The sequence below is a fragment of the Eretmochelys imbricata genome, chromosome 20, assembly GCF_965152235.1.
Source record: "Eretmochelys imbricata isolate rEreImb1 chromosome 20, rEreImb1.hap1, whole genome shotgun sequence".
NCBI classification, from domain to species: Eukaryota; Metazoa; Chordata; order Testudines; family Cheloniidae; genus Eretmochelys; species Eretmochelys imbricata.
The window spans coordinates 11691906-11716367 of record NC_135591.1 but is presented as its reverse complement, the minus strand read 5'-3'; positions in this window follow the sequence as shown (position 1 = coordinate 11716367).

Sequence of the window (24462 nt, the reverse complement as noted above, 5' to 3'; positions counted from 1 at the left end):
GGGGTGCGCATCCTTGCCAGGAGCACTTCCACCAACTTAAGAGGGGCAGTGTGAGGAACTGAGACCCTGGTCTCTCAGCTCTGCTGGCAACTCCCTGCTGGGAGTCTGGCTACCCCACATGCTCATGGGCTCCCAGAGGGCTGCCCCCACACTTCCCATTCCCTGCAGGGAGCGGGGGGAAGCAAGCTGCCCCGGGCTTCTAGCCCCCCCCCCCCCCCCCACCTTCACCACTGTGAGTGGGGAAAGCCACCTCTGTTCCCCACTGGGAGCAGGGGGAAGCTGCCCCAGGCTTCTCACCCCCCTGTTTCCTGGCGGGAGTAAAAAGAAGCTGCAAGGGGCTTCTCATGGCCGGGGAGCAGGGTCCAGTTGCGCCAGCTTCTGGGCACACCCCTTGGCTGTTTCCCACCAGGAACTGGGCAGCCTTGTCAATTTCACAGCTCACTCACAAGGCCGCCTGGCTCCCAGCAGGGAGTGGGCGGAGGATCACCCTGGCTTCTCGCCCCAGCTCTCAGATGGGAGCAGGGGAAGCCCCTTGAGGCTTCTCACCCTGGCTACCAGCTAGGAGCAGGATCCAGCCACCCAGCTCTCCAAAGGAACACAATGTCTACACAGACACGGTGTCACCCTAACTACACCAACATAAGCCTTATACCTCTTGGGGAGGTAGAGTTATGATGTCACTGTAGTAGGGGACTTACATCTGCAGGAGGAAGACTGCAGTGTAGACACTGATATAATTAGGTTGACATAAGCTGCCTTATGTTGACCTAGCTGTGTAGTTGAGATCAGCCCTTGGCAGAGGTCCATCAGAGACAGCTGAGTCCATGCAGTGTAGTGCACAGAGGGAAGGGGCATAACCCTGGAATCCATCCTGGAGGTGCAGCACAGAAAGTGCAGCCATGGAGAAGGAGATGCCACCTTCGTGTCCTCCATAGTATGGGCTTTTCCAAGTCCATTCTGAGCTGCAGCACAGCACAGCATCCCTGAAGCACTATGTGCTACTGTACCCATCTGCCTCAGAACTCCTGCACAAGGGCTTGTGATGGTGGCTGCTTAGGGCTACTATCTGCACTGGAGGAATTCTCCCTTGGCTGCTGTGACACATTAACAGCCCCTGTGTACCACTGGAATGGGGGTTAGAATCTGTCCCCTGCTTTCCTGCATCCTGCTGCTCTCGGAGGCCTGGGAAGGAGTAAACCTATTTCAGCCTTTCACTGCAGGGATTTCCGCTCATCCTAGTCAGGATTTGTCGACAACTAAGTTCCCTGTAAGCTACGTGGCCATGTAGCCGCCCAGCAGACTATTTACCGCCGTGCAGGAGCCCAGGGAACCCGCCCGGGGAATTGTCATGGCTCGGGGAGGGGTGCCCCTCCCCTAGCCGCCAACCTGCTGCGGCCGGGGTCCCAGACCCAGCTGTGGCCAGGACGCCGCAGCCAGGGTGGCCTGGTTCCATCCACGGCTGGGGCGGCCCGGGCCAGCCCCAGGTGGCCAGAGTAGCTTGGGCGGTACAGCCCGGGCCAGCCTCACCCCCGGCTGTAGCAGCCCGGCCCCAGAGGTGGCAGGGGCAGCCCTTCCCCAACCTGGACATGGTGGGGCTGGGGGTGGGCACCTATCCTGCAACCCCAACCCCAGAGCTTCCGCCTCTCCCGCCCAGTCCAGGTGCTGCTGCGGGGAGAGAGAGCTGGGGGGAGTCCTCTCTCCCTGCCGTAGCCCCGGAGCACCCTTCTGCATCCTAAACCCCTCATCCCCAGCCCTGAGCCCCTCATCCCCAGTCCCACCCCAGAGCTCACACCCCCAGCCAGAGCCCTCACCCCCTGCACCCAACCCCCTGCCCCAGCCTTGAGCCCCTCATCCATAGCTACACCCCACAGCCTGCACCCCCAGCCAGAGCCCTCACCCCCTGCACCCAATCCTCTCCCCCAGCCCTGATCCCCTCATCCCTGGCTCCACCCCAGAGTCCACACCCCCAGCCAGAGCCCTCACACCCTTGCATCCCAACCCTCTGTCTCAGCTCTGAGCCCCCTCGCACACTCCAAACCCCTCGGCCCCACCCCCACCACATGAATTTTGTTACATGCACCAATATGAAGGTGATGTGTTCTGGGAGTGTTTCTGAGTGACAGTGGCTCCCCCTCCACACTATATCACCATGTGACTGCCATCTCTTTGGACCCATTGCTAAAGAAAGATGAGCCTGGCTACAGAGGGCACAGATCAGAGAGAACTAGTTATGAAACATACAGGTGGAAGCTTCCATTCCAGTGGAGTTTGTGGAGATAAGCTTATCCTCTTACAGGGGCTTCAACTGAAACCGCTTAGCTGCCCCATACACTCTTTGTCTTCTCATCTTTCTTTCTTTCTTTCTTTCTTTAAGGCAGCAAATCTATGCTGTCCACTTACTGCTGAGCCCCTGCTCCCTTCATTGGAGATGGCCTCTAGCCTTTGATGAGCACAGTTTGGTGTAACAGCTCAGGAGTCAGGGGGTGCTATAATATGGGTAGAATAATAAAAAAGCTTATTGGAAAAGTGGCTGTGAAATCTCTAATACATTTCCTGTGAGTTTGAAGTCAGGTCTCCCAGTATGACATTTCATTCCTTCTCTCCTGCAGCTGTTCCTCATTTCCCAGCCATAGATTCTTCCTATTTTGCTGGAACATTTGAGTGTACCCTCGGGGTTTGGAGAGGGGAAGGGTGTGTGGTGGGCAGTAAACAACTACACATGATTCTCCCCAGTACAATCCCACCCTCTCCCATCCCCTTTGCTGCTTGGCACAGCTATATATAGCTTCAAACAGACCAAAACAATGGAATAAGTCTGGGGTTAATAATCAGAAAATGGAGATCAGCTGTGACTGCCTCTGAGTTGGGCTGTGATTTGATGGGACTGAGGCCAGATGGGTTCCTCCTCATACCCCAGCAGCACACAGAGGACAGGACTTTGCAGGAGAAAAATTATTTGAAATATGAAGATAGAAACAACTGAAACGATTCAAACAGGTCCCTATCCCTGCAGTCAGACAGGCTTTCAGTTTGGGCGATGGGATGATACAGGGTGATGCCGTGGCCAGGGAAAGTTGTAGCAATGACTGCAATCTTGAGTCCTGTCCCAGCATTCACTGGACATCTGTAGTGGGGCAGTTGCCCAGCTCCTGAAAAAAGGTACGCTGACTAGGTGTGGCTGCAGCTGTGGCTGCTTCGCCAGTCAGGCCACAGCTGGCCCTGATAAAAGGGCTGAGGGCAGAGCTGGGTCAGGTCTCTCCAGAGAGAGAGGACTGAGCTGCCTGAAGGTGTAAGGGTACCTAAGTGCTGGGGAAGGGCAAAGGAGCTGGGGAGCTCCAGCCTGGCAACTCCCCAGGCTGAGGCCTTGGTGAAGGCCTACAAAGGTACTGGGGCTATGGAGGTGCAGCCTGGGAATAGGCAGAGGCAGCTGGTCCTAACCCCTTGCCAATAATGAGTGGCCATCATGCAGTCTGCCCCTTGAGAAAGGGGCTAGAGGATGACTGGCAGTAGCCACTGAGGCAAGGTGGGGATAGAGGGTTGGGGGGATCCCTGGGGAGGGGAGACCTAGAGTGGGGGTACTGCAGAGGGCAGAACCCTGAGGTAAAGGGCACTGGGGTCTGGGAAGGACACGGGCCGTAAGGCAAGCAAGACACCAGCCTGCAGATGGTGTTCTGGGCTGGACAAGAGCTAATTCCCAAGACAACCAGCAGGAGGTGCCACAACAGTGAGACTCACTGCTATAACATGTGTAACATCTGGGATGGATTCTGGCTTCATAGAGCCAGATTTTCAAATATTCAGCACCCACGCTTGGGGGTACAGATTCAAAAGAAATTCTGACAATCAGGAGATAAGATTTTACATAGCAGGTTTTTCTCCTAAGGAGTTTTGCACTTAAAATGTTCATCTGTGCCAAAACAGACAAGTCCTAGGAGCTACCAGCCTTTACTGGGAGAATAGCACAAACCCCAGAACACACAAGTGAGACACAAATAGCTTATGACATATGTCCTATTGGCACCACCTTCCAATGCACTCAGAATCCAAAGTCTGGCCAAGCCAAAATACCTCAATGTGGCTCCATTTCCCTAGCAGGGTTTGCAGTCTTCTGTATAAAATATTTTAAAAGGAGACTATGAATGGGTTTAAAGCCAGCCAAAGAGAGTGGTCCCTAGAGTTAGGGAGGACTTGGTCCAAGATTATAGATTCCAAGGCCAAAAGGGACCATTGTGATCATCTAGTCTGACCTCCTGTATAGTACAGCCCCCCTCCCCAAAATAGAGAACTTCCCCCAAAATAATTCCTTTTGAACTAGAGCCTGTCTTCTTCTTTTTCTTTTCTTTTTTTTTAATCCAATCATGATTTAAAAATTTCCAGTGTTTGGAGAATCCACCACAACCTTGGCAAATTGTTCCAATGGCTAATGGTTAAACATTTGTGTCTGAATTTGTTTCATTTCAATTCCCAGCCATGGGCTATTGTTACACCTTTGTCTTCTTCCATTGTCAAATATTTGTTCCCCATGGAGGTACTTACAGACTCTAATGAAGTCACTTCTTAACTTTCTCTTTGTTAAGCTAAGGCCATGTTTATATATACAGTGCTATAGCTGTACCGATATAGCTGCACTGCTGCAGCACATGTGGTGAAGACGCTCTATGCCTACGGGAGAGAGCTCTCCCATCAGCATAAAAAACCCACCCCTGTGAGTGGCATAAGCTATGTTGATAGGAGATCTCCTGCCAACATAGTGCTGTGCACACTAGCTGTTACACACTGTGTAACTTATGTCGCTGAGGGGGGTGGAATAGTCACACCCTTGAGTGACTTAAGTTTTGCTGACATAAGTGGTAGTGTAGACATAGCCTAAATAGACTGAGTTCCTTGAGTCTATCAATACAAGTAATCTTTTATCATTTTCATGGCTCTTCTCTGAACCCTCTCCAGTTTATCAACATCCTTCTTGAATTGTGGGCACCAGAACTGGATGAACCAGTGCAAATACAGAGGTACAATAACCTCTCTACCCCTACTCAAGATTCCCCTGTTTATGCATCCCCTCTTTATGAAGCACCCATTTATACATTCAGAAGTCTACCCAGGGATTTCTGAGGCCACTGGTGTGGGGTGGGCCTGTCTGCCCAATCACAGAATTGTACTGACCTGAAAAACACATTTTAGGATTTGGACATTTGTAATAAGATTCGTCTAGAGCTTCTCATGGGAGCAAGAGTGATGTACTGGTGGGAGTCTGCTATAGACCACCGGACCAGGGGGATGAGGTGGATGAGGCTTTCTTCCGGCAACTTGCAGAAGCTACTAGATCGCACGCCCTGGTTCTCATGGGCGACTTTAATCATCCTGATATCTGCTGGGAGAGCACTACAGCATTGCACAGACAATCCATGAAGTTTTTGGAAAATGTAGGGGACAATTTCCTGATGCAAGTGCTGGAGGAGCCAACTAGGGGGAGAGCTTTTCTTGACCTGCTGCTCACAAACCGGGAAGAATTAGTGGGGGAAGCAAAAGTGGATGGGAATCTGGGAGGCAGTGACCATGAGATGGTTGAGTTCAGGATCCTGACGCAGGGAAGAAAGGTAAGCAACAGAATACGGACCCTGGACTTCAGGAAAGCAGACTTTGACTCCCTCAGGGAACTGATGGGTAGGATCCCCTGGGGGAATAACATGAGGGGGAAAGGAGTCCAGGAGAGCTGGCTGTATTTCAAAGAATCCCTATTGAGGTTACAGGGACAAACCATCCCGACGTGTCGAAAGAATAGTAAATATGGCAGGCGACCAGCTTGGCTTAACAGTGAAATCCTTGCGGATCTTAAACATAAAAAAGAAGCTTACAAGAAGTGGAAGATTGGACAAATGACCAGGGAAGAGTATAAACATGTTGCTCGGGCATGTAGGAATGAAATCAGGAGGGCCAAATCGCACCTGGAGCTGCAGCTAGCAAGAGATGTTAAGAGTAACAAGAAGGGTTTCTTCAGGTATGTTGGCAACAAGAAGAAAGCCAAGGAAAGTGTGGGCCCCTTACTGAATGAGGGAGGCAACCTAGTGACAGAGGATGTGGAAAAAGCTAATATACTCAATGCTTTTTTTGCCTCTGTCTTCACGAACAAGGTCAGCTCCCAGACTGCTGCGTTGGGCAACACAGCATGGGGAGTAGGTGGCCAGCCCTCTGTGGAGAAAGAAGTGGTTAGGGACTATTTAGAAAAGCTGGACGTGCATAAGTCCATGGGGCCGGATGCATTGCATCCGAGAGTGCTAAAGGAGTTGGCGGATGTGATTGCAGAGCCATTGGCCATTATCTTTGAAAACTCATGGCGATCGGGGGAAGTCCCGGATGACTGGAAAAAGGCTAATGTAGTGCCCATCTTTAAAAAAGGGAAGGAGGAGGATCCTGGGAACTACAGGCCAGTCAGCCTCACCTCAGTCCCTGGAAAAATCATGGAGCAGGTCCTCAAGGAATCAATCCTGAAGGACTTACACGAGAGGAAAGTGATCAAGAACAGTCAGCATGGATTCACCAAGGGAAGGTCATGCCTGACTAATCTAATCGCCTTCTATGATGAGATTACAGGTTCTGTGGATGAAGGGAAAGCAGTGGATGTATTGTTTCTTGACTTTAGCAAAGCTTTTGACACGATCTCCCACAGTATTCTTGTCAGCAAGTTAAAGAAGTATGGGCTGGATGAATGCACTATAAGGTGGGTAGAAAGTTTGCTAGATTGCCGGGCTTAACGGGTAGTGATCAATGGCTCCATGTCTAGATGGCAGCCGGTATCAAGTGGACTGCCCCAAGGGCTGGTCCTGGGGCCGGTTTTGTTCAATATCTTCATAAATGATCTGGAGGATGGTGTGGATTGCACTCTCAGCAAATTTGTGGATGATACTAAACTGGGAGGAGTGGTAGATACGCTGGAGGGCAGGGATAGGATACAGAGGGACCTAGACAAATTGGAGGATTGTGCCAAAAGAAATCTGATGAGGTTCCATAAGGATAAGTGCAGGGTTCTGCACTTAGGACGGAAGAACCCAATGCACCGTTACAGACTAGGGACCGAATGGCTAGGCAGCAGTTCTGCGGAAAAGGACCTAGGGGTGACAGTGGACGAGAAGCTGGATATGAGTCAGCAGTGTGCCCTTGTTGCCAAGAAGGCCAATGGCATTTTGGGATGTATAAGTAGGGGCATAGCCAGCAGATCGAGGGACGTGATCGTTCCCCTCTATTCGACATTAGTGAGGCCTCATCTGGAGTACTGTGTCCAGTTTTGGGCCCCACACTACAAGAAGGATGTGGAAAAATTGGAGAGAGTACAGCAAAGGGCAAGAAAAATGATTAGGGGTCTGGAACACATGACTTATGAGGAGACGCTGAGGGAACTGGGATTGTTTAGTCTGCAGAAGAGAAGAATGAGGGGGGATTTGATAGCTGCTTTCAGCTACCTGAGAGGTGGTGTCAAGGTTTCTCCCCCACTCTGAACTCTAGGGTACAAATGTGGGGACCTGCATGAAAAACCTCCTAAGCTTATCTTTACCAGCTTAGGTCAAAACTTCCACAAGGTACAAAATATTCCACCCGTTGTCCTTGGATTGGCCGCTACCACCACCAAACTAATACTGGTTACTGGGGAAGAGCTGTTTGGACGCGTCTTTCCCCCCAAAATACTTCCCAAAACCTTGCACCCCACTTCCTGGACAAGGTTTGGTAAAAAGCCTCACCAATTTGCCTAGGTGACTACAGACCCAGACCCTTAGATCTTAAGAACAATGAACAATCCTCCCAACACTTGCACCCCCGCTTTCCTGGGAAATGTTGGATAAAAAGCCTCACCAATTTGCATAGGTGACCACAGACCCAAACCCTTGGATCTGAGAACAATGAAAAAGCATTCAGTTTTCTTACAAGAAGACTTTTAATAAACATAGAAGTAAATAGAAAGAAAGAAATCCTCCCTGTAAAATCAGGATGGTAGATATCTTACAGGGTAATTAGATTCAAAAACATAGAGAACCCCTCTAGGCAAAACCTTAAGTTACAAAAAAGATACACAGACAGAATTAGTTATTCTATTCAGCACAATTCTTTTCTCAGCCATTTAAAGAAATCATAATCTAACACATACCTAGCTAGATTACTTACTAAAAGTTCTAAGACTCCATTCCTGGTCTATCCCCGGCAGAAAACAGCATATGACAGACACACAGACCCTTTGTTTCTCTCCCTCCTCCCAGCTTTTGAAAGTATCTTGTCTCCTCATTGGTCATTTTGGTCAGGTGCCAGCGAAGTTACCTTTAGCTTCTTAACCCTTTACAGGTGAGAGGAGCTTTCCCCTGGCCAGGAGGGATTTCAAAGGGGTTTACCCTTCCCTTTATATTTATGACAGGTGGTTCCAAAGAGGATGGTTCTAGACTATTCTCAGTGGTAGAAGATGACAGGACAAGGAGTAATGGTCTCAAGTTGCAGTGGGGGAGGTTTAGGTTGGATATTAGGAAAAACTTTTTCACTAGGAGGGTGGTGAAACACTGGAATGGGTTACCAAGGGAGGTGGTAGAATCTCCTTCCTTAGAAGTTTTTAAGGGCTTGACAAAGCCCTGGCTGATATGATTTAATTGGGGATTGGTCCTGCTTTGAGCAGGGGGTTGGACTAGATGACCTCCTGAGGTCCCTTCCAACCCTGATATTCTATGATTCTATGAATTTTCATACTACATGCAAAGAGGCAGGACATTGCCTACCCCACAGGGTAACTTCAATGTGCACTGCCTCCCCCACCAGGTACACTGAATGCGTATTGCCTCCCATATAGGGAACAGTGGATAGATGCAGCCTCCCACACTCCGTACCCTGCATGGATTCTTCCTCCCTCACCAGTTACTCTGAATGGGCACTGCCTCTCCAAGTGGGTGTCCTGATCCAGCACTGCCTTCCCCACCATGAGCCCTTATTTGTTGCAGCCTCCCTTACCATGAGCCCTGAATTGTTGCTGCCTTCCCCACCGGATACCCTGAACGGGTGCTGCCTCCCTGACTGGGAAACCAGAATGGGTACTCCCCCACCCCCCGAGTACCCTGCATGGGCAATGCCTCCCATCCCCTCCTCACCAGGTACATGAATCAGCATTAACTCCCCTACTGGGAGTTGGGAAGCAATGCTATCTCCTCTGCGAGTATCCTGATTGGTGCTGCCGCCACCACTGGGTACTCGGAATGGGCAATGCGTCCCAACTGGGATCCCAGAATGGGCACTGACTCCTTTACTAAGAACTCCCCATCTCACCTCAATGGCCCTTACCCCAGGTACTCTGAGTGGGTCCACCTCCCCTTTCCGCCTAGGGGTACTCTGAGTGCAGAGGTGACATGTGGGAGGCATCATTCTAGTTTCTCAATCAAAATGTTGTGTGGTACCAAGTCAAATGCCTTACAGAAGAAATAGTGTCATAGAGTCGTATATTAATGTCATGCTGTCGGGAGTGTCTTACAACTGTGATTGTCTACCTCAGGGCAGACTGTTAGAAACGGGGCAGATACCCCAAGCTGGTGGTGTGGTAATTAGATTTCACCAAGCCAGTAACAAATGTGAACTCCTGGATTGTTGTAACACTCTTACCATGGAGTCACAGAAAATTCGGCCAAAGTGAAAATATTTAGACTTTTCCCAGGAAATCTGTCCTCTTCCCTTACCAAACTTACCTTAACAAAGTGACTTGTGATGCAGTGTCTCTCCACCCTGTACATTCAATGAAATTCACTTTCGCACTCTTAATAAACTCTTCACTACCTGACCAAGACTCAGTCCTATTACAGTTTATGGGCCATTCTCCTCCACGATTTCCTCTGGAATAAAGGTGTTAGCATCAGCGTGCAAAGTAGTAGCATGGGCACTCATGGTGGGGGTTGTGAGTGCAGATTGTGGGGTGACCTTAATGTTTGGGTAATTTGGTTTTATATGGCCAGGAGCCACACAGTGATGACAGACTGTCTCCTTTCCCTTAGAGTAAGAAGTTTTAAAATCTGGCTTCCCTTGAGGTTTTTATAACAAAGTTGGGGTTAGGTTTATTCTTGGACACCTCATCCTTTTTAACCTGGGAACAGAGGGATTACCCTTCCCCTGGGGTTTAGGTCCTGCATGAGCCCTTGACTCGACATATTCATCAGCAATTTCTGCTGCTCCAAACCTGTGGAAGTGGTTCTGTCACAGATGGCGGCTTTTACCTCATCAGTGACGGTCCGCAGTAATTACTCTTGGGGCACCAAATCACACAGCTCCAGCCCCTGCCCATTTTTCATATAATTACGCATTTTATGCAAATATTCCACATGAGTGATATTGTCAAACGTTTCACGATTGCTACACTTCAACGGATAGGCCTCAGAAGTGATCTTAAATCATTTCAATCCATTTTCTTTAAATTTCTCATACACCATAACATCACCCACCTCCATATCATTAAAAATTTGTCTGGCTTTCCCAGTCATCCCGGTTAAGAGGATGGGCACTCATTTATCCTCTGGAATCGTATGGATCCCACACAATCTCACAAAGGTGGATAGGAACCCTTCAATGCAATCAGTCTCTTGATAAATTAGACAGGCTTTCTCCCATGCCCTGCTATTGAGAGGGGATGTACTCACAGGCTGCAGCAGATTCTTTTGCTGTTCCAGGACTTTGAGCTGAAGTGCATGAGCTCTCTCCTCAGCTGATAGATGCTACATGCATCTTTGGTGATGTAATTAACTCTGAGGGCCATAGAGGGCTCTTGGTGTCCTTTTGCTTCCCTTATCAATTTACCCTAATTCCCAGCTGCTTATATTTATTACTATTAACTTCCTCTTTTGGGGGGATGTGATGTAGCATTGGGGTAAGGGGATGCAGCACAGAGGGGAAATGGTGCAGTACTGAGGGGGAGGGGATGCAACGTTGAGGGGGAGATAATGCAGCATTAAAGTTAGAGGGAATGCAGCATTGAGGGAGAGAGGTGCTGCACTGGGGGAAGAGGATGCAGCATTGGGAGAAGAGGATGCAGCATTAGGGGGCGGGGGGTGTATCATTGGGGCAGAGGACGCTGTATTGAGTGGGAGAGGCTGCACATAACTGTGAGGGAAAGGGGATGCAGCCTTGGAGGGAAGGGATGCAACATGGACCTGAGGGTGCTGATAATGGCATTAGGCAGCTTCCCACAGTGATCACTTTGGCCACCTCTCCCTTGTGCTGATTGGCTGTCTGCTCCAATACCTCCCGTCTTCCTCCCCTCCAACCTCCTCCTGCACTATCCCCCTTGTCCTTTAATGGCTCCTCTCCCTTCCCTTGTTTCTCCATTTAACATCTCCATACCCAACAAAGCCCCACCCAAAGAATAAAAAACTTGATGGCATTAAGGTGCCCTTGCTTACACTGCATGGGTATCCTAGCCCTCTCTCCCAGCCTGTGTCTGCCTGTCTATTTAGACTGTAAGCTATTTGGGGCAGTACTTTATGTACTCTGGGTAAATGCAGCTCCTGGCACAAGGGTGCTCTTGTCTTGGTGGGTCCCCAGGCTAGGCTCTACCATAATACTAATATAAATCCTATTTGATTTGAGAAACAGAGGAAGGTTATTGTCAAGAGTTTTCATAAAGGCACAGGACTCTATCTCCCCTCAGCACCCCTTAGCATGTGCAAAGTCAACTCACCATAGCAAGTCCAGGGCAAGTGAAGGCAGTACACATCACTACAGTAGGTAGTGGCAGTTCCTTTCACTTCCCACACACATGGAAGGCCATTCCCAACAACACTTGCCCCACAAGGGACATGAGCAGCAAGGAGGACCTTTCTGAAAGGTAGTGTGGAGTGTTCCAGGCTTAAGTTTTCCATCAGTGAACCAGCTGTATTTCACATAGCAATAGTTAACTATTGCCTGACTTTCCATCTTGCAATACCACATGCTTCGGAAAAAGCTCAAGTCAGGAGGGCACAGGATCATGTTTACTCCTCATGGTCACTCACTTCCCCCTCCCCTCCTGGTCTGTTAGTTGTGCTAAGGCTGCTTACAAAGTCCTTACAGTTGCTTTCAGCAATCAGCATAACAATTGGTATTCCAGCTGTGGGCAGTGATTTAGGCATGTTACTGGGTTAACAAATTTTTTTCCTTACAATTATATCTCCCCCTTTAAGTTCTATATTCCTATCATTTACAAATTTTACACTATTTCGCAATCTTTGAAGTTCAGTACATTTCGGTCTAAGTATCTCTGAATTGTACTGTATTTCTAATTACATGACCTGAACACATAACTTGATTATCTGGCTGTCCATTAATTGCAATGACTAGCTGTGGTGTGTTTGGAATCCTTGAGTCATCGTCGTCTTCTTGTTCTGTATCTGTCATCTGTAGAGTTTTCTCTATTGATTGTTCTTACTGAGGAACAAACTATAGATGTTGACTGTTTCTATTGGACTCTCCACTGTCTATCTCTATCACATATGATCTGGGTGTTGCATTCTTTTTCTTGGTGACAGCTGGAGTTGTCCATCCTTTTTCTTCGTCCAGTTTGACACAAACATGGTTACTTGGCAGTTCTTTAATCAAGTGACACTGTTGTAAAAACATTCATAAGCTCATTTAGCCGTTTTATCTGATTTGGCTAGCCTCTTCATGTTTGGCCACTTTGGAGATAGATTTGGAACAGTAGTTCTGACTTGTCTTTCCATCAGGAGTTAAGCTTGACTATATCCAGTATATATAACTATTGGTGTTGATCTGTAACTCAAAAGACCAAGGATTGGATCATCCTGCTGTAGGATTTTCTTGGCTATCTGTACAGCAATCATAGAATCATAGAACTGGAAGGGACCTTGAGAGGTCATCTAGTCCAGTCCCCTGCACTCATTGCAGGACTAATTATCTAGACCATTCCTGACAGGTGTTTGTCTAACCTGCTCTTAAAAATCTCCAACAATGGAGATTCCACAGCCTCCGCAGGCAATTTATTCCAGTGCTTACCCACCCTGACAGCTAGGAAGCTTTTCCTAATGTCCAACCTAAACCTCCCTTGCTGCAGTTTAAGCCCACTGCTTATTGTCCTATTCTCAGAGGTTAAGAAAAACAATTTTTCTTCCTCCTCCTTGTAACAACCTTTTACATACTTGAAAACTGTGATCATGTCCCTCTCAGTCTTCTTTTTTCCAAACTAAAAAAACCCAGTTTTTTCAATCTTTCCTCATAGGTCATGTTTTCTAGACCTTTAATCATTTTTGTCACCCTTCTCTGGACTCTCTCTAATTTGTCCACATCCTTCCTGAAATGTGGTGCCCAGAACTGGACACAATACTCCAGTTGAGGCCTAATCAGAGCAGATTAGAGCGGAAGAATTACTTCTCGTGTCTTGCTTACAACACTCCTGCTAATACATCCCAGAATGATGTTGGCTTTTTTTGCAACAGCAAAAAAATAGCTGATATTTAGCTTATGGTCCATTCTGACTCCCAGATCCCTTTCCACAGTACTTCTTCCTAGGCAGCCATTTCCCATTTTGTATGTGTACAACTGATTGTTTCTTCCTAAATGGAGTATTTTGCATTTGTCCTTATTTGTCCAATCTCAGCCTCTCCATTTGCTTGTGAGTAATGTGGGCTACTGGTAATATGATCAAAATCATATTTCATTCAGAATTACTTGAATTCTGCTGCAGTGAATTGTGGTTGTTGTTCATCACTAGTTGTTCTGGAATATCAAAGTGACCAAAAGTGCACTTTAGTTTCTCAATAACTCTGTGACTTGTTATGTCTTTCAAATACATTATTTCTATATACCTGGAAAAATAGTCCACAATGCCAGGTAATGATGTCCTCTGAATTTGCATTAATTTATAGCTAGTCTCTTCCAAGGTCTTTCTGGTAGGGGTGTTTGTACATTATTTAATTGATTTGTACTGGATCGCCTTTCAAAAGTCCAATATCATCAAATTCTCCATTGAGTTCTTCCACCTCGCTCATTAGGCTTATCATGGCTGCCACACTGAAGCTGACAAGGTTGTTGGTCTGTGAACCTTTGATCACATGCACTCTGAATGCAAAGCTTTTGTCCTTGCAAGTTGTTTTGGTGGTGGGCTGGCCCATGCAGTTCAGAATACTCCCAGGGCTAGTCAGAACTGTGCCAGGCAACTTCAGCACTGGGAGGGGGTGAAGGTAATTTTAAGTCAATTTTAAAGGCAATAGTCTTGCCATGAATATTCAGTTTCACTCTCCACTTGTATTATCACAAGTGATTGATCCCAGAAATAATGGATCTTGATTGTCTCCCCCTGACTGCTTTGGTGAGGCAAACAGCTGCAAAATGTCCATATTTTGTGCATGTATTACACTGTACACCTCTGGCTGAACATGCATCATCTCTTGGGACATGACTTTTTCCACAACTTGTGCATGTAGGCTGGAATTTGTCCCTCTTAGCATGGGAGTTCTCTCTCCTTGCCTCGGGGGTCTCAAGGTAATGGTTTTATCACTCATGCTGGATGCTGTTAACAACTTCTAAACTAGATTCAGGTTTGTCAAGTTGCTCTAGATTTTGCTATCTCATCAGCTCAGACTGCTTTGCCTTCTATATAGCTGTTGTTAGGGTTAAATCTGTCTTCAATTGTAGTTGCTGTGAAAGTTTTTTTATCTGTTAACTAAATAACCAGCCTGTTTCTGATAATTTCATGTTTTGTATTCCCTAAATCACAGTTTTCAGCCAATGAATGCAGAGCTCTTATAAAAAATTCAACATTTTCCCCTGGTTCTTGAATTCTCTGGTGGAAACATGCTCTTACATAAACCATATTTCTCTGACATATAAAGTATGCTTCAAACATAGCCAGAACCCTTTCATGGTTATCTTTGTGACCATCTTCAGTAAAGTCAAAGGATTTAAAGATATACTCTGTCTACTTTCCCGTAGCATAAATTTAAAAGGATACTTGAATATCTCCATTTTCTTTGTGGAGTTTGGGAGCACTGTGGAATCTTGCAAAATATTGTTTCCAGTCTGTCCATCCTGAAGGTTTGTCAAAACTGAAGTTCTCTGGGGCATCGAAGAGTGCCATCTTGGTGAGATCCTGCAACCTTTGTTGCTTTGTTCCTTCTGTTTGCACCCTTTGTTGCTTTTTCTTCTATTTCTCTTCTTAGTTTACTTCTGACACCATGTCATGTGCCTCTATACCAGATATGGACTGGTCACAGAGCTTGCTTATACACATCAGATTTGTTCATCATAAGTTCCTTTAATGCTCGGCCAGGTCTGGCTGAGGCTCATTGAAATAAGGTATTTTACATACAGTGCCACCTACTGGGTGAACAATATAATACAGATTAGCATTCCTCTAGAGTGTTTGTGTTGGGTGGGAGGCTGAGGTCTGGCATGGATGTTTCTAACAGGGAAGACACTGGATTAGGGGGATGGGGGGCGGGGGCTGGTGACCCAAACTGATTTTGGGGCAGGGAAAGATAGAAATTCCTGAGAGGAAGCAGGGCAAATGGTGGGTGGTGGACGGAGCACACCTATGGAGCTGTAAAGAAAGGGGCGGCCCTTCCTCCCTCAGGTATAGCTAGTTCCACCTGGTTTCAAACACTGATGGTAAACAAGCTCAGGATCTGGGCAGAAAATGGGAGCAGGCCTGGGCTAGGGAGTGAACGGCTCTGAGCTGAGAGACTCCAGATGCTGGAGAAGTGTGTATAGTTCCTGTGAAGGGTTCAGTCACAGAGATCCCCTTGGGACTATCACCTGATGTGCTGAAATTACCTCTAAACCCATTTTCCCTGCCAGCCTGGGACTCCAGAACCCTGCCTTGTTGAGCCAGACATGCTAGCCTGCTGCAACACAGACCCAGGGTCTGGGCCATGCCCCCAAAGCTGTGGACTTGAACTAAAAACAGCTCAGCAGGTTACCTGTCTCCAGCATCCAGACACCCAGCTCCCAATAGGATCCAAACACCAAATAAATCCGTTTTACTCTGTATAAAGCTTACACAGGATAAATTCATAAATTGTTCTCTATATCACTGATAGAGAGATATGTACAGCTGTTTGCTCCCCCACGTATTAATCACTTACTCTGGGTTTATTAATAAACAAAAGTGATTTTATTAATTATAAAGAGTAGGCTTTAAGTGGTTTCAAGTAATAACAGGCAGAACAAAGTAAGTCACCAAGCAAAATAAAGCAAAAACATGCAAGTCTAAGCTTAATATATTAAGAAACTGATTATAGGTAATATCTCACCTTCAGAGATGTTCCAATAAGCTTCTTTCACAGACTAGACTCCTTCCTAGCCTGGGCCCAATCCTTTCCCCTGGTACAGTCCTTGTTAGTTCCAGCTGACATCTCAGTTGGTAAGCAGGGGTTTTCTCATGACTGGCAGCCCTGTTTGTCCTGCTCCACCACCTTTTACAGCTTTGGCACAAGGCGGGAATTTTTTGTCTGTGCTTGTCTCCACCCCGCCTCATCAATGGAAAAATACAAGGATTAAGATGGATTCTAGTATCATGTTACATGGTCACTTGTCACTAGTCTCCACTCTTCCTGGGTTGGCCCACATGTACACAGGAAGCTTTGCAGATAAATAAACCATTTACTACAGCCATCAAGATTCTAAACCACCGTTAATGGCCCACACTTTGCATAATTACAATAGGACCTCAGAGTTATACTTCATATTTCTAGCTTCAGATACAAGAATGATACATGCATACAAATAGGAGGAATATATTCTGTAGTTTATAACCCTTGTTACGATACCTTAGAAGAGACCTTTTGAATAAAGCATGTTCCAGTTACATCATATTCACACTCATAAGCATATTTCCATAAAACATATGGAGTGCAATGTCACAGTTCCCCCTGCCAGGATTATACAGATGCAGGGGGATCCTGAAGGCAGCAAGGCAAGATGAGGTTTGGACACAAGAATTTGAATCTGGATTCCACTCCTGTGAAATCTGAAGGTGTTTGGATTACTGTTCTGTCAGTGGAAGCTTCTTAAGAGGAGCTGTTCTCTGATGATGTAGGTTAGGACTGGGGAATCATGGCTCCACCTTCGCATCATGGAAATGCAGGAGTTTTTCAAAGCTGCTATGTGAGATGAGGTCTAGATACACACTGGTTAATATAACAACTTTAACTTTCATTATCATGGCATTTTACACTAGAACAGGGACCGGCAACCTTTGGCATGCAGCCCGCCAGGGTAAGCCCCCTGGCAGGCCAGGCCAGTTTGTTTACCTGTCATGTCTGCAGGTTTGGCCAATCGCAGCTCCCACCGGCTGCGGTTCGCCGCTCCAAGCCAATGGGGGCTGCGGGAAGCGGCACAGGCCGAGGGATGTGCTGGCCGCCGCTTCCCGCAGTCCCCATTGGCCTGGAGCGGCAAACCGTGGCCAATGGGAGCTGCGATCGGCCGAAACTGTGGTCGCGGCAAGTAAACAAACTGGCCCGGCCCGCCAGGGGGCTTACCCTGGTAGGCCACGTGCCAAAGGTTGCTGATCCCTGCACTAGAAGGGTACACACTTTATTGCTTCTGGAGGTTGAGCATATTACATTCATAGAGTCATAAAAATCTAGGACTGGAAGGGATCTTGAAAGTTCATCAAGTCCAGCCCCCTGTGCTTAGGTAGAACCAAGTAAATCTGGACCATCCTGGACAGGTGTTTGTCCAACCTGTTCTCAAAAACCTCCAATGATGGGGATTCCACAACCTCCCTTGGAAGCCTATTCCAGAGCTTAACTATCTAATATCTAACCTAAATCTCCATTGCTGCGGATTGATCCCATTACTTCTTGTCCTGCCATCAGCAGACATGGAGAACAATTGGTCACCATCCTCTTTATAACAGCCTTTAATATATTTGAAGACTGTTATCAGGTGCCCCCTCAGTCTTCTTCTCTCAAGACTAAACATTCCCAGTTTTTTTACCCATTCCTCATAGGTCAGGTTGTCTAAATCTTTTACCATTTTCATTGTTATTCTCTTGACTCCCTCCAATTTGTTCACATCTTTCATAAAGTGTGGCACCCAGAACTGGACAAAGTACTCCAGCTGAGGTCTCACCGGTGCCAAGCAGAGCAGGACAATTACCTCTCGTGTCTGGCATATGACACTTCTGTTAATAAACCCCAGAATATTAGCCTTTTTCACAGCTGTCATATTGCTGACTCATAATCAATTTGTGATCCACTGTCACCCCCAGATCCTTTTCAGCATTGCTAGCAAGCAACTAGCCCATTGTTCCTAATTTTGTAGTTGTGAAGTTGATTTTTCCTTTCTAAGTGAAGTACTTTGCACTTCTCTTTATTGAATTTCATCTTGTTGAATTCAGACAAATTTTCCAATTTGTTACAGACATTTTAAATTCTAATCCTGTTCTTCAAAGTGCTTGCAACCCCCACCCCAACTTGGTGTCACTGTAAATTTTATAATCATGCTCTCCACCCCATTATCCAAGTCATTAATGAAAATATTGAATAGTACCAGACCCAGGAGTGACACCTGCAGGACCCCACTAGATACACCCTCCCTGTTTTGACAGTGAACCATTGATAACTACTCTTTGAGTAGGTTTCAGAGTAACAGACGTGTTAGTCTGTATCCGCAAAAAGAAAAGGAGTACTTGGGGCACCTTAGAGACTAACAAATTTATTGGAGCATAAGCTTTCGTGAGCTACAGCTCTCTTCATCGGATGCATGCAGTGGAAAATACAGTGGGCAGATTTTTTATACACAGAGAACATGAAACAATGGGTGTTACCATACACACTGTAACGAGAGTGATCAGGTAAGGCGAGCTATTTCCAGCAGGAGGGGGGGGAGGAGAGCTTTTTGTGACGTGGTTAGAGCGATGCAGAGTCAGTATAGACACCTCACTTGGTTATGTTGCTCTAATTGGCCTCCAGGAGGTGTCCCACAATGCCCATCATGACCGTTCTGTTCAGCAGTTTGAACTCTGCTGCCCTGAAGGTACACTGATTCGCCTCCCTCCCCCATTTAAAGGCCCTGGAATTTTTGAAATTTCTCTTCCTGTTTGCTCAGCCTGCACAGTTCACACAGCATCTTCCCAGCTGACTGTGCCGCTTCCCACGTGGGGCACACCAGAGCCCTTAAATATGCTGAACACACTGAGAGAGGAGGCTGTGCAGTCAGAGCTTCACACCAGCCATAGGAATTTCCATCCCTGTGGACTGAGTGCTAGTGGCATGTACAAGAAGGGGTACGAGAGGGACATGCAGCAGTGTCGTGTGAACTCAAGAAGCTGAGGCAAGTGTACCAGAAGGCAAGGGAGGCCAAACGTCGCTCCGGTGAGGTGCCAAAGACATGCCACTTTTATAAGGAGCTGAACGCTATCCTTGGCACTGACCCCACTTCCACTGCCAAAAGCCCTCTGGATACTGGGGAACTGGAGGCAGTGGCCAGTGGACTCAAATAGTGGGTGAGGAAAGTGGAGCTGGAGAACGATGTGGAGCGCACAGTAGGGTCATCAGATGGCGTAGCAAGTCAGGACATCTTTATCACTCTGGAGGGGTCTAGCCAGTCCCAACACTCTGACTCTGGTGTGCAGGATACAGGAGAGTGGAGCTCTGATAAGTGCTTATTTTGCTTTGATACTGCACAGTGAGAGGAGATTGAGCTCTCATGTACTTTGTTATATGGTAGAGGAGGGATAAGGGACAGAAATTAACAACAGAGCCTGTCCATCTACGTGGTAGAAAAAGTTTGTTAATGTACACAGGGATGTCCCAGGAATCCTCCATAGTGATCTCTAGGAAACTTTCCTGTGGGTATTCTGCAATCCTCTGCTGAAGATTCCTTGGGAGAGTTGCCTTGTTTCTCCCCCTGCTGTAGACTTTGCTGGGCCATCCAACAATTATTTCTCAAGGGACCAGAGCACTACACAGGCGAGCAACATACGGCGCTGGTGTGAAGTCGCACTCATGCAGGAGATGCACGCTTGCCTCCTGGGTTACCCTTAGGAGTGAGATATTGGGTTCAATTAAGCTAGCCTGCTAGCCACACCTGCCCCACCGGAAGCAGAAGTACAAAAGGCAGGCCCTGCAGCTCAGTTAGGCGAGCGCCACCACGGGAGACATGCAGAGGAGCTACCGGCAATGCCTCCTGAGGACTGGCCAGAGCTCTCAGGGCTGCTGGCCAACCAAGACACCAACGAGCTGCTGGGGCTGCCACTGGCCACCTACCCTGGGGAGATGGAGGACAACTACAATGAGAGGTACCAAACCCTGCGGATGTAGGAAGTAGCTCAGGGAAAGTAGATGACAGTCTGGTTGAGTGTCGGCCTGATCCGAGGTCAGTGTGTTGCGCACGGATCCCCGCTGACTCAGTGGAGGATGACTCCGCCACTGTCAGGGCCCTGGGCTGGGACACGGTGGAGTCAGGTGAGCCCACATCCCCCTACCACCCCACTCTTGGGGTGGCAGCACCCCCCTCTTAGGCCAGGAGGCCTGTGGTACCCTACCATCCATCAAGCTAGGATGCTAGACTGTGCTGGTGCTCACCCTTACTTGAGCCCCTAGACTGTGCTGGTCCTCACCTTTACCTGAGCCCCTAGATTGCTTAACCATTCTGCCCTGATTGCAGGTCAGAGCCTACTAAGTGTTTGCTGCCCTGCCCTGACCGAGGGCTCTGGGCTCATAGACTGCCATATTGTTTTGCCTGGCTGTAGGGCTGGAGCACTAGGTGCAGCTAATTCCCCGCCCCCCTTCGAGCTCACCTTTACAGGTACGCAACAGCGAGGAGGTATGGCCTCCCTCAGAGAGTGACAGGGAGGGACGGCCAGTCAGCCTACAGTGACATACATACATACATGCATCACGCAGTGCTAACATTCAAACACAGTGGCTATAGGTAGGAATAGTTGCTCCTTGCAATTAACCCTCAGGAAGCAAGCACTACAGGGGTAATTCAAGGTGGCAAGTAAACATTGCTTGGCTGAATGCATCACATAAAGATACATTACTGGGAATAATTGTCAAAATGCTCCTTCAAAGCCTCTCTGATTCTAATAGCCTCCTGGTGTGCCCTTCTAATTGTCCTTGTATCTGGCTGCTCAAAATAAGAAGCCAATCAATCAGCCTCAGCGGTCCATCCCTGGGGAAACTTGTCCCCCTTTGATTCACAAATATTATGCAGAGTTCACAGGCCTTAATGACCATTGGAATATTTTCCTCATTGAGGCCTAACTGGCCAAAAAGACAGCACCAGCAACCTTTTAATCAGCCAACAGCACATTCAACAGCCATTTGGCAAATACCAATCCTGTTGTTGAATCATAGAATCATAGAATCATAGAATATCAGGGTTGGAAGGGACCCCTGAAGGTCATCTAGTCCAACCCCCTGCTCGAAGCAGGACCAATTCCCAGTTAAATCATCCCAGCCAGGGCTTTGTCAAGCCTGAGGTGCTCCTTTCTGCTGTCTAGGTTCCTTGTGTAAGGCTTCATGAGCCACAGGAGCTAGAGGTAGGCAGGGTCTCCCAGAATAACTGCAGGCGTTTGCACATCCTCTAATGGAATCTTCTGGTCTGGAGAGAGAGTCCCAGCGTGCAGCTATACTGTACAGTGTTCTATTGATGCATGCATCATGAACTTTCCCTGACCACCCCACATTCATGTCAGTGAAACGGCCCTAGTGATCCACCAGTACCTGCAAGACCATGGAGAAGCAGCCATTTCAGTTGATGTACTCCATGCAAGATGGTCAGGGGCCAAAATTGAGATATGCGTTCCATCTATCACCCTGCCGCAGTTAGGGAATCCCATTGCCACAAAGCCTTCAGTTATTTCCTGCACATTCACACTCCTTTGTAGCAGGAGGCAATTAATGGCCCTGAACGCTTGCATCACCGCAGTCCCCACAGTGGACTTCCCAACTCCAAACTGATTCATGACTCGCTGCTCCACTGTGAGGAAAGCTCTCATTCTGGTGTCCCTGCACTGCAGGGCAGGGGTGAAATCTGCGCACTGTTCCAGGAAGGTGGCTTTGCACATCTGAAAGTTTTGCAGCCACTGCTCATCATCCCATACATGCATCACTATGTGATCCTGCCACTCAGTGCTTGTTTCTCGAGCCCAGAACCGACGGTCCACGTGTGCAGCTGCTCCATGAATGCCAGCAACAATCTCAAATTGATTCCTTCCATTGCAAACAGCAGGGCAGGCACCACAAATTCACTTCTGTTTACCAGCTCATGAAATACTGCAGGACAAGCCGCAATGTGTTCATAACACTCATCATCAGAATGGTCAGCAGCTGAGTATCCATACTTTCAGGCAGAGATGGTTGGCAAACAGTTTACATGGGCTATTTTTAAAAACTGCATGGAATAAAATAGGAAGCCCATGGAATGATGGGACGGAAAAAACTGCATAATGGGACTGTAAGCATGTCCCCTGTGATCTGTTCCCAGAGCGCCCAGTGGCAGTGGGTGACAGAGAATGGTGAGTTGCACAGTGGGATAACTACCCACAATGCAATGCTCTCTCTGTTGATGCAAAAGCAACAACTCTGGATGTGCTTAGATGACACAAGGAGTGTTGTGTGGACATGCTCAACCAATGTTATTAAAGTGATTTATGATCATTGACATAACTTAAATCAGCTTAAATCTGTAGTGTAGACATGGCCTTAATTGTAAAAAGACCATGGCCTTGTCGGGGTTTTGTCTGAACCCCTGCTCTCTCTTCATCGTTTCTCAGGCAGCCTCAGATCACTGAAGAGCTCCTCATCCTTATGTAATCTTGGCATGGTCAGGGCTCAGAGAGGGTTGCCAGTACATGGTGGCCCAGCACACCACTGTCTGCTGTCTTCTTGTTCTCCAGAATCAAAGCTTTCATTTGAAAAAAGATAAGTTTCTAGCCACATTGGTGGCTGAGAGAGCCTCGAAAGCATGAACTGAGTGTAACTGACGCAATGTGATCTGGCTATTCTTAACAGACCCCAGTGCAAAAGCTCTGTGACCTGCCCTGTTCTTTTCAATAGAGGCTAACCTGGGCCTTGCCTACACACAGTTTATGCCAATCAGTAGAAAAAACTATGCAGGTAAATCAGCAAAAGTCCCTAGTGTGCATGCAATTATACCAATGTAAAGGCATCCATATTGGAATAGCTTGTTTTGGCAAATGTACTGAAACAATAGAGACCTTCACACTAGTGTAATTGCATCCCCTCTAGGGGTTAAATCAATTTAACTAAATACTTTTTTTTCTACCATTTTAATTAAATCATTGCAAAAACGATGTGGTTTTTGCAAACTATTGCAAAACTTTAGTTAAATCATTGCAAAAACAAGGCTTCAGATAACCATAATGATATGTTAAATGGCAACACAGTTATCTGTTTCACTGCTCATCAAAGTGTGCGGGAAAGATTCATAAATTCTAAGGCGAGAAGGGATATTGTGATCATCCAGTATGACCTTCTGTATAATACAGGCAAGAGATTTTCTCCAAAATAATTCCTAGGGCAGATCTTTTAGAAAAATACTCACAATCTTGATTTAACAATTGTCAGTGATGAAGAATCCATCATGACACTTAGTGATTTGTTCTAATGGTTAATTACTCTCACTATTAAAAATGTATGCCTTATTTCTGGTCTGAATGTCCAGCTTCAGCTTCCGGCCACTGGATCGTAGTATACCTATCTCTCCTTTGAGCCCATTATCAAATATTTGTTTCCCATGTAGGCTCAAATACAACTGTAATCAAGCCACCCCTTAACCTTCTCTTTGTTAAACCAAGTAGATTGTGCTCTTTGAGTATAGTGCTAGAAGGCATGTTCACCAATTGTTTTGTTATTGTTGTGGCTCTTCTCTGAACCCTATCAGGAATGAGGGCCTGTAGCTGGGCCTGTGATCAGCCAGAGTGCCTGACCAACTGAGCGGCACTGTCAAGACAGCATTTAAGCCCAACAGCAGTGTGCTTGGCCAGTGGCTGCTCAGTGTTTATGCTGGCAGCTGTGATCACTTTGTGTCTGCCTTGCTCCTGCCCTGTGCCAGTCCTCTCCAGCCCAGCTCCTCTGCTTGGTTTCTGACTCCTTTTTCCTGACCCTGGCTCCGATCCTGTGCTCTGGCTCCTGGCTCCTGACCCTGACTTTGGCCACTAGTCCTGACCACCTACATACCAGTACACAACAACGCTTTCTGATTTATCCACATGCTTCTTGAATTGCGGACACTAGCACTGTATTCTGGTCGGGATCGCACCAGTGCCAAGTACAGTGGTAAAACACCTGCTCTACTCCTGGGGGGCCAGCGGCAGGGTAAGGAAGTGAGCAGCGAGCCAGTGGCACACAGGAGTGGGGGCAGGGCCTGGGGCAGAGCAGGGGTGGAGTGTGGGCGGGGCCATGTAAAGAAGACACAGGACAAGGAGCTAGCCTCCCCCAGGGGAAGTTTCACCCACCGCCCATGAGAACAGTATATTTATTGAACTCTTTT